This window comes from Suncus etruscus, chromosome 5 (assembly GCF_024139225.1).
Source record: "Suncus etruscus isolate mSunEtr1 chromosome 5, mSunEtr1.pri.cur, whole genome shotgun sequence".
Taxonomy (NCBI): domain Eukaryota; kingdom Metazoa; phylum Chordata; class Mammalia; order Eulipotyphla; family Soricidae; genus Suncus; species Suncus etruscus.
In genome coordinates this window covers 96,228,833-96,243,123 of record NC_064852.1, presented here as the reverse complement: position 1 = coordinate 96,243,123, position 14,291 = coordinate 96,228,833, and the positions used below count along the sequence as shown (strand labels likewise).

The 14,291-nt window shown below is 38.3% G+C and overlaps 1 protein-coding gene across 1 annotated transcript in view; it reads left to right on the top strand.

The window, feature by feature from the left end:
• Positions 1-14,291, top strand: part of MYO3B (myosin IIIB) — a 481,137-nt gene that overhangs the window by 262,838 nt on the left and 204,008 nt on the right. The window lies entirely within an intron of this gene.

Genomic DNA, 14,291 nt, shown 5'->3' with positions numbered 1-14,291 from the left:
ATACCCAGTGATTCTCAGCCAGCTTGGCCTGTGAGCTACTGTGAAGGCAAGAGGATGTGATGCTGCTTAATGCCATCTCTAAGTAGTAGAGGCCATACTTAGCCTTACATGGCCTCTTAGTAGTCAGGCCATACCTGACAATGCTCAGGAAGCCATGTGGTGCTGGGATCAAAACCCACTATATTCTGTCTCCTGGTTCCGTCCTTAAATAGATTTCCAGAAATTCCTCAGGCTCTCCTTGATCTGGGGTGACTCTTGCTGCTATGTTCTTTATAAAGAAAAACTAAAATTTTAATAATAATCTGGAATATTGACTCATATTGGGAACATTATTACCTTGCTGTGAATCAGACCGTCTTCTCTCTCTAACACATTTAAATGGTTCTTTCACAGTTCCTAAATGTGACAGTGACAAACACTTATTCTTAAGTGGCAGTTCAATTTAAAACCATTTTGTTTTATCTCTTCAATGATCCTATCAAGTGTAGCAAATATGGCAGCTTTGATTTTTCAAATGGTCAGAAATGCTAGAGAAAGACATTGTTCTCTCAGCCAGCATTCTTCTTATTCATTGGAAAGAAATATGTTCCCATTTAAGATGAAAGGTTCTCAGCTTTTATTTCAAAGCTCATATTGGAGGAAAAGTCTTAAGGCCATTTACACTTTATTAATTCATCCCACTATAAAATCCCCGTTATAATGGGGCTTTTAGGTCATTTCCTCCCCACTCCTCCCAAACATATACCCTTTACTAAAAGATAACTCCAGGCATTTTAAACCAAACTATTATAATTATAATTATCTCACTACTTAGAGATGGATCACAACTGAACATTCCTCCTCTTCCCCCATCCTCAAAATTTGGGCCATGTTAATAAGAAACTGCATTTTCCTCTTTAGAGCACAAGATCAGCTTCTAACAGCCTAGCCCGTATGTCTGGAGTATATAAAAGTTAGTCATTTTGCCCCGGTGCCAGCATGTTGTGTGCAAAGAGGAGCTTTAAAGCACAGCTGTGTGAAGTCACAGTTGTGAACTTTACTGGCTCACACATGTGAGACCCCAGTGAAACAAATAAAATGTCACTTGAGAGCTAGAAGTGGGGGAGAATAACACTAAAATTTGCATGAAGGTTCTCAAGTAGTGGTCATTCCATTCTTCGCATTTCACAAAAAATGGATCAAGTGTGGTAAAATTCAACCCCAAATCAATTCTTCTCAAAGTATTAGGTTTGATAAATATGCAGTGCTGGTTACTGGGTGATCTTTGGACTCATTCATGAAGTTGAAAAAGAAAATCCAGATATCTTCTAAAATCAACTGGATCTACAGTTTGGCTCAGCAGATTGCCCCTATCAATGACTCAGTGGTCCACAGTCTTCACTGAGGCCATCCTAGTTGATTGGACCAGGCTTACTGACTCAAGCAGATTGAGTCTTCCCTGTCTCAGTTTTCTTTCCTGGTTGATTGGGGCCACAGCTCACAGGGCTATCATTAAGTAATTTGCTTCTGGCACTTGGCACAAATATCTGCTGTTTTGTCAACATAAACTCTAGTTTTAACTGTTGTTAACTCTGTTTTGTAGTATGGTGACAGAAATCAATTTCTACATTTATTTCTTTTTCTGCTGGATTTATTTTAAAGCTATACATGACTATGCTTTTTCTTTTCTCTCTTTTGCATGAGTTTGTGATTTATGAGTTTTGTTTTTTGTTTGTTTTTTGTTTTTGGGCCACACCCGGCGGCACTCAGGGGTTATTCCTGGCTGTCAGCTCAGAAATAGCTCCTGGCAGGCACGGGGGACCATATGGGACACCGGGATTTGAACCAACCACCTTTGGTCCTGGATCAGCTGCTTGCAAGGCAAATGCCACTGTACTATCTCTTCGGGCCCGATTTATGAGTTTTAAGGAATAATATTTAAGAAGATAAAGAGGAAAGAATAAGATAAACCTCCCAAACCAAAATCTTCAGTTTATATATTTTCTTTTTTAAACATTGAACTCAATATTTACTGAGGTTCTGATCAATAAAATGTTGAATATTCCATTAACTTCTGATTAGTTTAACTCCCTAATTATTTGAAAATCTCAGAACATAAGCTAAAGAGGTTATTGCTGGAAAACTGAGTTCTGTGATTAAACTAAACTGACTTATTCCTTTGAACCTCTAATGACCATGTGGCTCCACCCAAATCCTCAACACCAGCAACATCTGCATCACAACTTGGCACTGAAATGTATTAAACTATAAATTTAATAGAAAACTCTTTACTCCCAAAGCTAATCTTCCATCCTTCTAGATGATAAAAGCCAGATATTAAGAGAACAAGTAGCTTGTTCAAGATCTTAACAAGTAAGTAGCAGAGCTGAGACAAAACAAAGCCCAGGCAATTGGACACTCAAGCTCACTCACTCTTAATTCTTTACTATCCAGGAATCTTAAACAAGGAGTATAAATGGAGTACTAGATACCAATAGACCAGCAACTATATATATATATATATATATATATAGACACACACATATATAGTTGTGTGTATTATATAATAAAGTGTATATATAGTATATGTTATATATAGCATATATAGTATATAGTTGCAAAAATATAGATACATATATGTATGCATAGATGCATACATATGTTGCAACAACATATATATATAAAACAATATATATGCAGGATATATAAAGGGAAGTGAGGGGAGCTGGGCGTGCTCCTGAGGTTTTGTATGTCATGTCAAATAAACATTTAATGCTTGACTGTGTCAAGCATCAGGCCCAAGATAGTCAGTGCAATAAGTTTCCTGCCTGCCCTCATGAAACTTAGACACCAGTGAAAAACCACAAAACTCATGGCATCTGGATTTGTTGAAATCTTTCAGTCCTATGACAAGGAATGTCTTTGACTTTGATGAAACATTCTCTGGAAACATTGAAGTAATTATTCACGTGGAATTATTACTCATCTCTGGTGCTACATAGGCTCTGCAGAACTGTGAGCCATGGTGTTCTTCAGTGACCAGAAGGAGAATGCGTGATATTGAAGTTTGCCAAGAGATGAAGTTATTACCCAGCGGGAGAAAGCAGAGGTAGAAATCATCTAAAAAGTGCTTGTTGTACAGAGACTGAGCAGAACCTTTGGAACTATAATATCCTAGGACTGAGCAAAAACAGGGAGCACAAAATACAGAAGACTGAACACAACAACAAAGATGGAACAAAACCTCTAGAACCCTACTCTATCCTAGACCTTGTTCTATGACCTGCGCAATTACCAAGATTGCTAGCTACAGTGGCCTGATTTTCTAATCCACAACTGAGAGAAAAGTTTCCTGGCACCACAAAAAAAAAACAACAAAAAAACCCTTGGGGTATGGTAATGAGTATATAGGGAGCCAGTGGTTGTTCCCATGAAAGTATGCTTCAAGAGGGGAAAAACCCTGAATCTCTTAGGCCATGGGAATTCCCTTTATTTCCCAATACTTACTGTGCCTATGAAAAAAAAAAGAAGTGGGGGTAACACAAAACCCTACCACTCCAGCACTCCTTTTTCTTGTTTTCTTTTGTCTGTTTTTAATATTATTTTCCTTCTCTTTTTTCTTCCACTTTTTTTTCACTCGTGTGGATATTATTTGATCTTTTTTTTTTGCTAGGTGCATTTTTCTTTTCTTTCTTTCTTTCTTTCTTTCTTTCTTTCTTTCTTTCTTTCTTTCTTTCTTTCTTTCTTTCTTTCTTTCTTTCTTTCTTTCTTTCTTTCTTTCTTTCTTTCTTTCTTTTTTTTGTAGTTGCTACCAAATTTTTTCTTCTCTTTTCCTTATCCTTTTTATCTCCAACAGAATCACATAACTTGAATCATTCAGCCTCATAAATTGAGGGGGGGAAATGATGATACCAGGACCAGTCATATGAACATGTAGTGAAAATAAAAAAGGACCAGACTGGAACACCAAACTCAAAGTCAACGACAACAGAATAGATACCCAATCTACAACAAGCTGTAAAGTGGAGACCAGTTACGCTAGTATTCTGGGGGGTAAAGGAGGGAGATATGAAATACATGCTGGGAACAGGGGTGGGGGAGGACAATACTGGTGGTGGAAATGCCCCTCATTCATTGTCACTATATACCGTAAATAATTCTGTGAAAGACTTGTAATACACTTTGATCACAATAAAAATTTATTTTAAAAAAAAGTGCTTGTTGTAGCGACTTATTGGTGGGAGGGAGGGAAACCAGGACGTTGGTGGAGGAAACTGGATATTGGTGATTGGATTGCAGTTGGAACATTATGTGACTGAAACCCAATTATGTAAAACTCTGTGATTCATAGTGAATAAATTTAAAAAATTGTGTTTAAAGTTTTCTTAAAATAATGTTATTCTCATGCATTAATGCACTCAATAAACTATTTTATTTTAGTGTCTACTATGTATAGGGAACTTTACAAGTCTTTTTCTTTGGTGTGGGGTCACATCAGCTGAGCTCCTAACTCTGTGCTCAGGAATGATTCCTAGCTCTTGGCTCAAGGAACCATATGTGGTGCTGGAGATTGCACCCAGGTTGTTTGTATGCAAGAAAAGCACCTTACCCAGTGTACTATATTTACTGCTCCAATTTTACAAGTCTTACTGCAAATGCTGAAGAAGTTTCTGTTTCACATCTTTCTTTCTCTTCCCTTTCATTTTTGCTGTAATTATTGCTATAATCTATGTTGCTTTTAAGATTAATGATTTCATAGTGCTTATATTCAACATTTTCATAGACTCACTTTATAAAAATGATGGAACTAGAGGTATAGCTCTTTAGGATGAGTTCATGCTTGTACACAGAGGCCTGGGTTTAAATCAGTACAGCCAAGCCTGACCACCCCCCTCCCATCCAGCATCAAGATAGGAATAATCTCTGAGCACTACCAAATATGATCCTCCAAAACAGAACAAATCTAAAAGACATTGCAAGGGAAGAGCAATATATCATAACTAAGAAGGAAAAAATTAATTTAAAAATTGGAGTTTTATGGGGCCGGAGGGATAGCATGGAGTTAAGGCATTTGCCTTGCATGCATAAGGAAGGTGGTTCAATTCCCAGCATCCCATTATGTCCCCCGAGCCTGTCAGGAATGATTTCTGAGCTTAGAGCGAGGAGTAGCCTCTCAGCACTGCTGGGTGTGACACAAAAACCAAAAAAAATAAAAAAAATAAAAACCAGAGATTTAAATAAGATTGCTTTAGCCAGATTAGCAAAATTAAAGGAGGTAGCTGTAAAAGGCTCAGGGATGGCTCCATAGCAAAGTTGCCTGCCTTTAGTGCATGAAGACTCAAGTTTTATTCCCAGTGCCATTTACATTCATCAAGTGGGGTCCAACAACTCTGTTGCTTAGGACTCCAAGTATCCAACATTGTGTGAAGTCTCTGGCAAGTACCTCCCTTCATCAAGTGTGAGCGCCATGGCTGGGGGTGTGTTCCCTGAAGAGGACATAAGTGAGCACCACAATTAAGCTGCACAACCCCTGGCAGCACTATGAACAGAATGTGTCCAAACTTCAAAGTGTAAATGAGTGTGACCCCCAGTGGGCATGTGTTGTGTAACACTGAAACTAAGACAAAAGGGTACCACCCTGAGCGAGCACCATTAATGCTGTATATGTTGTTAATTAAATCCGCAACACTGGGAAGGAAAAAGAACTAGAAAAATGGCAGAAACAGAGCCTATATTAATGATGTTGGTGACACAGATAGAGAGAACATTGGCACATGAAATGTCCAGACTGCAGTGCAACATGATATCCACTCCCTCCCTTTATCTAAACTTCTCTCTCCACTCCTTTCCCCTTCTGTTGTATGCCAAGCTGCTGTGAAATAATGTGTCATGAAGATTTTTGTTTCATGTTCTTTTTTTTTGTTTGTTTATTTGGGGTTCTTTTGGGGCCACACCCGGCAGTGCTCAGGGGGTTACTCCTGGCTCTAGGCTCAGAAATCACTCCTGGCAGGCTCAGGGGACCATATGGGATGCCAGGATTCGAACCACTGTCCTTCTGCATGCAAGACAAATGCCCTATCTCCATGATATCTCTCTGGCCCCAGTTTTATGTTCTTAATCTCCTCCTGACTTATTCTTTCAATTCAGGAATTTATTTTAGTATGCATTTTTATAACCCTGGATAGACTTTCAGAGCTGGATGGAAGATTAGTACTGCTCACCCTTTTAAGCCCCATTTACATTCTGTTATAAATTTTACTAATGAGCTGAGTCGCTTCAGTTTGCATGATGTTGCTTTAAAAAATACTTTATATACTGCCTGTGTTTCTGAATCCCTGAAGGTTTCCTCAGAGGCCTAGGGAGCCACTCCCAAAAAACTGCATTTTGAAGCTGCCCAGTGAGTACATTCTGGCTGTGGGGGTTGCCCTCCAGTAAGCTGAGATCTCTGACCTATGGAGGCTCCACCCTGCTGTGCCTTTGTTCACTCTGAGGACTTCAAGGGAAACTTCTCCTGTGCCTATCTGCCTGTGTTTCTGAATCCCTGAAGGTTTCCTCAGAGGCCTAGGGAGCATACCCCCCCAAAAAAAACTGCATTTTGAAGCTGCCAAATGAGCACATTCTGGCTCTGGGGTCGCCGTCCAATAAGCTGAGCTCTCTGGCCTGTGGAGGCTCCACCCTGCTGTGCCTTTGTTCACTCTGAGGACTGTTAACTAGAGGCAGCAGAAAGCATGGCTGCTTAGCATCGCTTTGCAGCCACACACTCTTTCTAACCAATGAACTCCACCACAACACGCAGGAAAAACCACACTACAAGCGTGACAATGGGGAAACCTCACAGGCAAACACCATGCACAGAGAATAAAGATGAAAACTCGATGACCTAATCAATTCCAAACATCTGATTAACCTCTCGGATAAGGAACTTAAAAATAGCAATATGGAAGATGTTTGAAGAACTCAAAGAAAGCATAGATCAATCTGAACAGAACACAAAGACAGAAATCAGAAAACTCCAAACTGAAATAACATATCTGAAAAACATGGTAGCTCAACTGAAAACTTCAATAGATAGCCTCGCCAGCAGGGTATCATCAGCTGAGGAGAGAATCAAAGTACTGGAAGATGTGATGCAGAAAAACTCAACACAACAGAAGTGGAAAAGAACCTTAAGACAAATGAACAGGCAATGAAAAAAGTAGTCAAGGAATGCGAACAGATGAAAATAGAAGTCTTTGATAAACTCAACACAAATAACACAAGAATCATTGGAGTCCCAGAGACCCAGGTAGGAGATCTCCAGGAAGAATCAACTGTCAAAGACATCATCAAAGAGATACTCCCAGAGTTAAAGACTACATGCAATCAAATCCTGCATGCCCAAAGAGTACCAGCTAAAAGAGACCCAAAGAAAAACACCCCAAGACACATCCTTGTTACAATGACAAATCCCACAGATAGAGATAGAATACTGAAAGCAGCAAGATCAAAAAAGGAAATTACATTCAAAGGAGCATCCCTAAGACTTACAGCAGACATGTCACAAGAAACTCTCAAGGCCAGAAGACAGTGGTGGGATATTGTGACAAGACTGAATGAAATGAATGCCTCACTGAGAATACTGCACCCAGCCTGACTCACGTTTAGGTTTGAAGGAAGAATATAGCTTCATGGATAAACAACAGCTCAGAAACTTCACAGATGATAAACCAGCCTTAAAGGAAAAACTGACAGGTCTATTCTAAGACAAGAGAGACCAATAAACACAGCAAACTTATCTACAAAGATGACATTAAATCCTATGACAATCATCTCCCTCAATGTCAATGGACTAAATTCACCAATTAAAAGACACAGAGTGGCAAAATGGGTCAAAAAGATGAATCTAACCTTCTGCTGCCTACAGGAAACACATCTGAATAGTCAGAACAAACATAGACTCAAAATCAAAGGCTGGAGAAAAATCATCCAAGCAAACAACACCCTCAAAAAAGCTGGGGTGGCATATTAATATCTGATGACAAAAACTTTATACTCAGAAAAGTGGTAAGGGACAAAGATGGACACTATGTACTAATCAAGGGATATGTGCAACAGGAAGAAATCAGACTAATAAACATATATGCACCCAATGAGAGACCAGCAAATTATCTAATACAATTACAGACAAATGTGAAAGAAGAAAACAATAATAACAATTTAATTGTGGGAGACCTCAACAAGGCCCTGTCAACACTTGATAGGTCAACCAGACGGAAACCCAACAAAAACATACTAGCCCTAAAAAGAGTAATGGAAGAAAGAAGACTAGTAGATATATACAGGACACTCCATCCCAAAAAACCTGGATACACATTCTTTTCCAATGCACATGGGTCATTCTCCAGAATAGACTACATGCTGACACATAAAACATACCTCCATAAAATCAAGAGGATAGATATCTTGCAGGCTACCTTTACTGAACACAAGGCTCTGAAATTAGATGTGAACTACAAAGCCACACAGAAGAAAAACTTTAACAATTGGAAATTAAACACCCTGCTACTGAACAACCAGTGGGTCTGAGATGAAATCAAAAAGGAAATCAAAACTTTCCTGAAAACAAATGATAATGAAGACACAAACTGCCAGAATCTATGGGACACAGCAAAAGAGCTCCTGAGAGGAAAATTTATAGCTCTACAAGCACACATCAGGAAGGAAAAAGGGGCATACCTGAATAACTTAATGATGCAGCCCAAAAAATTAGAAAATGACCAACCAAAGGAACCAAAAATAGGGAGACAGAGGAAATAACAAAGCTGAAAGCAGAACTCAATGAAGTGAAAAACCAAAAAACAATCCGAAAGATCAATGAAAGCAGAAGTTGGTTCTTTGAAAAAATAAACAAGATTGATAGACCATTGGCAAAACTCACAAAGAAAGAGAGAGAAAAATCTGATAACCCGTATTAGAAATGAAAAGGGGGAGATCACAACAGATATTGCAGAGATCCAAAGAGTAATCAGAGACTACTCTGAGAAACTTTATGCTACTAACCATGAGAACCTAGAATAAATGGAAAAATTCTTGGACACTTATAACCTTCCACATTTAAGTAAGGAGGATGTAGCATATCTAAACACCCCCATCACTACTGAGGAAATTGAAACTGTAGTCAAACATCTGCCCCAAAAGAAAAGCCCAGGCCCAGGTGGTTTTCCTAATGAATTTTTTCAAATCTTTCAAGAGGAGCTACTACCAATTCTAGCCATGCTCTTTCATGAAATTGAAAAAACAGGAACACTCCCAAACAGATTTTATGAAGCCAACATCACCTTGATACCAAAAACAGACAGAGATGCTGCCAAAAAATAAAATTACAGACCATTATCCTTGAAGAATGCTGATGCAAAGTTCTTCAACAAAATCCTGGCAAATAGAATCCAATGCATCATCAAGAAGATCATACACTACGACCAAGTAGGTTTCATCCCAGGAATGCAAGGATGGTTTAACATCCGTAAATCTATCAACATCATACACAACATCAACAAGAAGAAAAATAAAAATTACATGATCATATCAATAGATGCAGAGAAAGCATTTGATAAGGTCCAACACCCATTCTTGATCAAAACTCTCAGCAAGATGGGAATGGAAGTAACCTTTCTCAATCTAGTTGAAGCCATCTACCACAAGCCAATGGCAAATATTATCCTCAATGGAGAAAAACTAAAAGCCTTTCCTCTAAATTCTGATACAAGACAAGGCTGTATGCTCTCACCACTCATCTTCAACATAGTACTGAAAATTCTTGCTATAGCAATCAGGCAAGAAAAAGATATCAAGGGAATCCAGATAGGAAAGGAAGAAGTCAAGATCTCATTGTTTGCAGATGACATGATACTCTACTTAGAAAACCCTAAAGACTCTACCAAAAAGCATCTAGAGACAATAGATTCATATAGCAAGGTGGCAGGCTACAAAATCAACACACAGAAAGCAATGGCCTTTTTATACACCAATAATGATAGGGAAAAGATGGAAGTCAGAAAGGCAATCCCATTCACAATAGTGCCACACAAACTCAAATAACTTGGAGTCAACTTGACCAAATACGTGAAGGACTTATACAAAGAAAACTATAAAGCCCTGCTCCAGGAAATAAGAGAGGACACACAGAAATGGAAACACATACCTTACTCATGGATTGGCAGGATTAACATCATTAAAATGGCAATACTCCCCAAAGCATTATACAGATTTAATGTGATCCCCTTAAAAATACCCATGACATTCTTCAAAGAAGTGGATCAAACACTTATGAAGTTCATCTGGAATAATAAACACCCTCGAATAGCTAAAGCACTCCTAGGGAAAAGGAAAATGGGAGGCATTACTTTCCCCAACTTTAAACTGTACTACAAAGCAATAGTTATCAATACAGCATGGTATTGGAATAAAGACAGACTCTCAGATCAGTGAAATAGGCTTGAGTTCTCAGACATTGTCCCCCAGACATACAATTACCTAATTTTTGACAAAGGAGCAAGAAATCCTAAATGGAGCAGGGAAAACCTCTTCAACAAGTGGTGCTGGCAGAACTGGTTAGCCACTTGCAAAAAAGCAAACATAGATCCCCAGTTAGCATCATGTATGAAGGTAAAATCCAAATGGATTAAAGACCTTGATATCAGACCTGATACCATAAGGTATCTAGAACAACACATTGGTAAAACACTCTATGGCATTGAGACTAAAGGCATCTTCAAGGAGAAAACTGCACTTTCCAAACAAGTGGAAGCAGAGATCAACAGATGGGAATACATTAAACTGAGAAGCTTCTGCACCTCAAAAGAAATAGTTCCCAGTACACAAGAGTCACCCACCGAGTGGGAGAATCTATTCACCCAACACCCATCAGATAAGGGGCTAATATCCAATATATACAGGGCACTGACAGAACTTTACAAGGAAAAAAACATCTAATCCCATCTAAAAATGGAAAGAAGAAATGAACAGATACTTTGATAAAAAAGAAATACAAATGGCCAAAAGGCACATGAAAAAAATGCTCCTCGTCACTAATCATCAGGGAGATGCAAATCAAAAGAATGATGAGATACCACCTCACTCCGCAGAGATTGCCGCACATCACAAAGAATGAGAACTATCAGTGCTGGCAGGGATGTGGAGAGAAATGAACTCTTATCCACTGCTGATGGGAATGCCGTCTAGTCCAACCTCTATGGAAAGCGATGTGGAGATTCCTCTAAAATTTGGAAATTGAGCTCCAATTCGACCCAGGTATTCGACTTTTAGGGATATACCCTAAGAACACAAGAATACAATACAAAAACCTCTTCCTCACACCTATATTTATTGCAGCACTTTTCACAATAGCCAGGCTCTGGAAACAACCAAGATGCCCTTCAACAGACGAATGGCTAAAGAAACTATGGTACAATGGAGTACAATGAAATATTATGCAGCCATCAGGAGAGATAAAGTCATGAAATTTTCCTATACATGGATGTACATGGAATCTATCATGCTGAGTGAAATAAGTCAGAGGGAGAGAGAGAGACGCAGAATAGTCTCACTCATCTATGGGTTTTAAGAAAAATAAAAGTCATTTTTCAACAATCCTCAGAGACAATGAGAGGAGGGCTGGAACTTTCAGCTCACTTCATGAAGCTCACCACAAAGAGTGGTGAGTGCAGTTATAGAAAAAACTACACAGAGAACTACCATAATCATGTGAATGAATGAGGGAACTGGAAAGCCTGTCTAGAGTACAGGTGGGGGTGGGGTGGAATGAAGGGAGATTTGGGACATTGGCAGTGGGAATGTTACACTGGTAAAGGGGGTTTTCTTTACATGACTGAAACTTAATCCCAATCATTTATGTAATCAAGATGTTTAAATAAAGAAAAAAATTCTTAAAATAAAGTTCATTGGGAGATATTTTTCTATGAGAATTTAAAATAGTACACAATGTAAATTAATGTGTTCTTACTAGAAATCAAAACGTATAAACGTTTCCCAAGTGATCAGTAGCTACTTGGAACAATGTGAGATTTAGACTGCTTTTATATATAGTTTAACACTATGTTAAACTTTTGAGATTACTTTTGGCTTTTAAAATCAAACATACAAATATCTCACATCATTCCTTTGTTAAACTGCATTTGAACCTTTTACAACAATTAATCTACAGAGGTTAAAAATGTATGAAATGAATAAACTCTATTTCTTAAATTTTACTTTACTCAGAAATAAAACTACTTTTTTTCTGAAAAACAAAATAAAACAAAAAAATACTTTATATTTTTAGAGCAATTTAGGTACACAGAGAAATGGAAAAGACTCGGAGGTTTTCTATTTCCATCCTACACTCACATTTGTGTAGTCTCCCTCCCATCATCTGCCCTCCACACACACACACACACACACACACACACACACACACACACACACACACACACACACACACACACCCCAAGTGGTACATTGGTTAAAGTTGATGAGCTAGCACTTACATCATCATCACACATCATCTGTGTGACCCTAGGGTTCCCTCTGGATGGTTACATCCTGGGGTTTGGGCAAATGTCTAATGAGGTCTCTATCATCAGATGTCAATCAAAGCTTCTTTGGTGCCCTGAAAACACTCTGCCTTATTGTCTTGTTTGCAGATCCCGTTCATTTTGTTCCTATCTCTTAATGTGTTTCCCTATTCTCTTTTATATGAAAACCACTTCTTTGGGGAGATAAGAAGTGTGGGTCACACCTAGTGGTCCTCAGGGAATATTCTTGGAACACTGCACTCAGATTCGATTTCCCAGTAGTCCTTATAGTAGTAGTCCTTACATATATGGGTGGTACTGGGGTCAGCTAAATGCATGATAAATGCTATCTGTCCTGTAGTATCTTTCTAACCCTAAAAACCACTTATTGTGACTGTGTAGGATTAATTCTTGACTGGGAAACAAAGGATTTTGCAAAATACATAAGGTTCAACTAGGAGAGAGCTTTAAAAATTCCAGAGTTTTAGAGTTTACATAGCAAATTCCCAAAGGGTTTCTCATTTTTTATGACATTTAGCAACCACATAAACACCCTTTCAAGCATAAACACAAGTAATTTGAATCATCTACCAATGAAATAATCAACTCTGAAGGCAATTTGGGCTGGAGAAAGACAAAACAAAGGAAAGGAAGCTTTGCTAAGGTACCACAAGTCACTGGTAGGACACTGAACAAAAATCTTCAGTTTGTTTCTCACAGAGCCTTTAAGTAGAGATTCGTCTGTCTGTGTAGCTAAAAGTGGGTAATTTGGATAAAGCCACCCATACCAGTTAGTAATTCAAGTATTAATGAAGAAAAAGTTTATCATTATTATTATTATTATTATTATTATTATTATTATTATTATCAGTTTTGGAGTCATATTCAGTGGTACTCTGGGATTACTCCTGGCTCTGTGCTCAGAGATCACTTCCAGTAGAGGTTTGTTAGTTATACCTTGTTTTACCCAAAACAATGAATACTATTTTTCTAGATCCTAAGTCTGTGTATTGGGAAATGGGTGCAGCAGTGATAGAGTCTTCCATTAGGAAAAAGGCAAAAGAATGAAAAAAAGACAAAACTTCTCAGCCTCCAGGGCCTTAATTATTCTTGAAAGAATCTGAATTCTTTTTTTTTTTTTAATTTTTAGTTTGGGGCCACACCTGGCAGTGCTCAGCTGTTACTCCTGGCTCTACACTTAGGAATCACTCCTGGCAGGCTCAGGGGACCATATGGGATGCCAGGGATTGAACTCAGGTCATCCACATATAGGGTAAAGACTTTCTCCACTATGCTAATGCTATGGCCCCAAGAATCTGAATTCTTAAGTAATGATAAATTCACTCAAGGTTCACAGGAACTTTATGAACCCTTAGTTCCCCAGTCCAAGGTACTACTTAGTGAAAAGGGTTCTTCTGAGAAAATTCAGAAAATTCAATCAGGTCCTTTTAGGGAGACTAAAATCCAATCAGGTCCTTTTAGGGAAACTGGTCCCAGAAAATTTCCCAGGCATCTTAGAACTTCATAGTCTAACCAAACCTCCACTGGTGGTGTACCGAATTTTCAGATTAATATTCTCTGAAAATGAATCTAGGCTTAATTTGTAAATATCGAAGTATATTACTTCAGTCAGGTGAGATCTTTTCAGTGGATAGAAAGATCTTTAGAAAAAAAAATAAACTTTCAAGAAATTCTTTTTTTTTTATGATATTGTAGTCTACGTGGTGTGGCAAAGTCAGCAATATTCAAGTCAAATGCCTT